General features: G+C 23.5%; 1 protein-coding gene across 1 annotated transcript in view; it reads left to right on the plus strand.

Moving 5' to 3' along the window:
- The window catches only part of LOC107495225 (purine permease 21-like), a 16,332-nt gene that overhangs the window by 1,499 nt on the left and 10,312 nt on the right, over window positions 1-4,521 (plus strand). The gene's annotated exons all lie outside the window — the stretch shown is intronic.

Here is a 4,521-nt window from a genome sequence, read left to right on the forward strand (position 1 = left end):
TTGTGACTTTATCTTTTTTCCCTTTTTCTTTGCTAATCGCCAACATTGCTGCTCTGTTGAGTCCGTTCAACTCCTGCACCGCTGCCATCCTGCATTGCTACTCCGCGTCTCTGCTCTTCTCTTCATTGGCATCTCTCACCTCTCTGGCCATTTCTCCCCTATTCCTAGTAAGATTCACTACTTTCTCCTTTATTGCTTGGATTTTGGCTTTTTACTTCATTAATTTGATTTCATGTTAATTAATAATTAGTTTCTGATAATGTAATTTTTCATATTCTAAAATCTTTTTTTTTTCATGAATTTGATTTTGATTTTTTAATGTTGGTGGCTGTTGTTTTTGTTAATGAATGCGCTTCTGATTTTGTTGGCTGCTTTGTTTACAGATATATGATTGTATTTTCAATTTTTCACCATATTTCCCTTTCTGCCCTGCTATGTTCGTGCCATTCCTCCCATGCAATACAAAAAAATCCCATGACCGTGTAGTGTAGTGTGTGGTTTATCATTAATTAGAAGAAGCCTTGTTTTGCTTTTTTGTTGTTTATCATTAATTAGTGACCTTTTATCATTTTCTATTTTTTTCCATTTTTGCTAATTTATTATGTATTTTTTTGTATTTTATTTAATATTTTTTTGTTTTCTGAATTTTTTCTTTGTATCTGAAGTTGAGCTAGAATCTAATTTAGTATTTCTGTATTGAATCTTAATTTATTATTTCTGTATTAAATCTTGTTGTTTATGTACAAGATGGATAATTTTAGCTCAACTCCTATTGAAAATAATAATGAGACAGAACCAACACAAAATAATGATGATCAAGCAAATGAAGTAAATCTTCAAGAAACACAAAAGGAAGGACAAGAAGAAACACAAAAGGGAGGACAAGAAGTTAGTCAAAGCGTGTAGAGCAGTCCTAACAAAAAAAAGATTAACTTCCCAGGCTTGGAAGCATTTTAGGATGGAGCAAATAGATGGAAAGTGGAAGGTATTATGTAGATGTTGGGAAAGAAATATCGGAGATGACACGAAGCAAGGAACTAAGCACTTGCATGATAACATTAGAATTTGCCCGATTCGTAATGTTTGAGGACCAAAGCAATTAATATTAAAAATAGTACAACAATCATCAGGTTCGACAAGAATGAGAAGACCAAATAATGCCATGATTCATCTTGTACTTGATAAGATTTCACCATCTAACTTTATTAAGAGAGGAGAATTCTTTCACATAGGTTATTGTGTTTACATTATTAATTTGATTGTGAAAGATGGCATGAATGCAATATATGATTTCATTGAAAAATCAGAGAGAGTTTTTTTTTTTTTTTGGGTTGCAACATAAAAGAGGAAAGAAAAATTTGAAGAAACTTGTAGGCAATTGAATATTAATTATAGGAGAAAGTTTGCACTTAATTGTAGAACTAGATGGAATTCAACTTATCTAATGCTTGCTTCTGCATTGTCATATAGATAAGTTTTTTAATGTTTAAGACACTGTAAATTTGTGTATAAAATTGTACTATCTGATGATGAGTGGAAAATAGCAAATGAACTTGTTGATAAATTAGTAAGTCTTTTATAGTGTGACCGAATTATTCTCTGGCACTTTATATCCAACCACAAATTTATACTTTTTCAAAGTGTGTGAAATGAGATTAATGTTGAGTGAGTGAATGCTTAGTCCCAGTGACATGATTCATATAATGGCAACAAAACTATTCTATTATATAAAAATTGGATTTCTACACTTAATGATGGAGCTGACGTGGCATGCTTTTGAGAGTGTTTCTCGATTTATTATTTTTAATCCAGTAAACTAAATCAATTATAACTAATTAATTATATCAATTAATTAATTTGATTATACATTTAAATCTCACAATTTATTATCATTTATATAAACTGATTAGTTATTTGATTTGATTTTATTGGAGTAAATATCAAATTATTTCAGTAAATAATAAATATGATAACAAAATACATTAATTAATTTAATTAGTTTATTTTTTTTAATGTCATCTATTTATACAAGATCATAATGTTTTTTACTCATTTTTTCTCTTTTCTCTCTTTCTCTCTCTTGTGTTTAGGATACCATTTTTGTGATTTATTTAATTTATTTCTTTTATCTTTACTTATACATTTCATTTTTTTATTTTTTTTAAATATTTTTATCTATTTTAGTTGCTCATTATTAGGCAGCTAGGCGCATATTTTTTTCCTTCTAGCTTTTAATTAACAAAAGAGATACGTCTTTTTTACGGTGTTTTATAATAAAATGTATTATAATTTTAGGTTATTTCATAATTAACAATAATGTTTGATTATTTCTTTAAAAATAAATTACATTGAGATTTTAGGTTATTTCACAATACATAATTAATGTTCATAATACTAAATTGCTCTAAATTTTCTATTTTTGATGGTTAGTAGTTAATTTTAAATTGAAAAGATTATTTGTTTATTAATATATTTGATCGAAAGCATAAATGATAAATAAGATAAGAAAATAATTAGAAAAATAAAATGTTAGTAATTACTTAAAATAAATAAAAAAATAAGTTATAAGATATTATTTTATTTAAATTATTAATAATAAGAAGAATAGAAGGTCAGGTAATTATTTTAAATAGACATTAAATTTAGTTTTATGGTACTAATTTATTTGAATTCTTAATAAAATTTTATAATTTTCAGATTTATATCTATTCAATTTATGTTTTTTATTTTATTTTACTTTAACAAAAAATTAAAACATGTCTTTTTAATTATTTTTTTAAAAAATATAGTGAAATGAGTTATATCAATTATAATTAATTATCTATAATTAAACTAATTGATTGTGTTAACTAATGAGATGAATAACACATAATAAATAGTGTGAAATTAATTTTAATATGTTAAAAATTAATAAATAAAAAACTAAAAAAAAATTATTGTCTTTTGATAGCTACACATTTTTATTCATTCACTTTTTTTTTCTCTTCTTTTCACATTTATTTCTTTTAATTTATTTAACCAAATCAAGTATACTAATTATTTGTATTAACTAATTAAGTATATTTTTAATGAGTTCCGTTAACTGTGTCCTTAGAGCATAGGCTAGAAACATTATAAAAAGAAATATTTTATAAAAATTATTAAAAAATAAATATTTTTAAAATGTGTCCTTAAGAGATAAGTTAGCTAAATTATTTTTTAATTTAAAGTGTTTAATTCATTTAACTATATTAATTATAACTAATTAATTATATTTAATTTGATTTTATTAGAATAAATAATATTCTATCATTTAATATTTTATTTGATTCATTAAATTACATCAATCATGACTAATCAAATATTTAATTTAATTAGAATATATATTAAATTATTTAAAATTTTGTTTGATTCATTAAACCACATAAATATTAAATGATTTAATAAATAATATATAAGGCAATGAAATAAATGAATTCATTTAACTTTTAATTACTCTATTGGTCCCTATAGTTTCGCAAAATTTTTAATTAGGTCCTATACTTTTTTTCTTTTTAATTGAGTCCTTGCACCAATTTTTTTTTTAAATTGGGTCTCTACATTTTTTTTCCTTTTATTTGGGTCCTTGCACTAATTTTTTTTTAGTTAGGTCCTTAAAAAATTAAGCTAATTATTGCCAAGAAGGACCTAATTAAAAAAAAATTGGTGCAAGGACCCAATTAAAAAAAAAAAGTATAGGGACCTAATTGAAAATTTTGCGAAACTATAGGAACCAACAGAATAATTAAACCTTCATTTAATTTAATTTATTATCTTATTATTTTATATATAAAAAGTAAAGGTTTAACTATTCTATTGGTCTCTATAGTTTCACAAAATTTTTAATTAGTTTTTTATACTTTTTTTCCTTTTAATTGAGTCCTTGCACCAAATTTTTTATAATTCGGTCCCTATACTTTTTTTCTTTTATTTGGGTTCCTGCACCAAATTTTTTTTAATTGGCTCCCTATACAATTAAACCAATTACTACCAAAAGGAACCTAATTGAAAAAAAAAATTTGGTGCAAGGAGCAAATTAAAAGAAAAAAAAGTATAGGAACCTAATTGAAAATTTCGCAAAACTATTGAGACCAATAGAATAATTAAACCTAAAATAAAATGAGTATTAATTAATTGATAGTTAAATAAAATGAGTATTAATTATTGAAAAGGTAACGAGTTTATACTACGTATTAATTAACTGATATTTAAATAAATTATTTAAACTGGTCACATATATTTTTTAATTGTTCTCTGATTAGTATGGTCCAGTAAATAAAACAGGTATTAATTGTTGTAGTGAATGAATATTTATTATTTTTAAATAAATTCATTAAATTCATTTAAAAATATCGAAGGATCTATATGCTACGATTTTATTTTGTTATTAATATATATATAATCTTATATTATATATTTTATGATTCCTATATTCTTAGATAATATTTTTAAAATTTTTATTTTAATTTATTATTTTTGATCATCAGAATTTATTGTTTATAG

Source organism: Arachis duranensis, chromosome 6 (assembly GCF_000817695.3).
Source record: "Arachis duranensis cultivar V14167 chromosome 6, aradu.V14167.gnm2.J7QH, whole genome shotgun sequence".
In the NCBI taxonomy this organism is placed as follows: Eukaryota; Viridiplantae; Streptophyta; class Magnoliopsida; order Fabales; family Fabaceae; genus Arachis; species Arachis duranensis.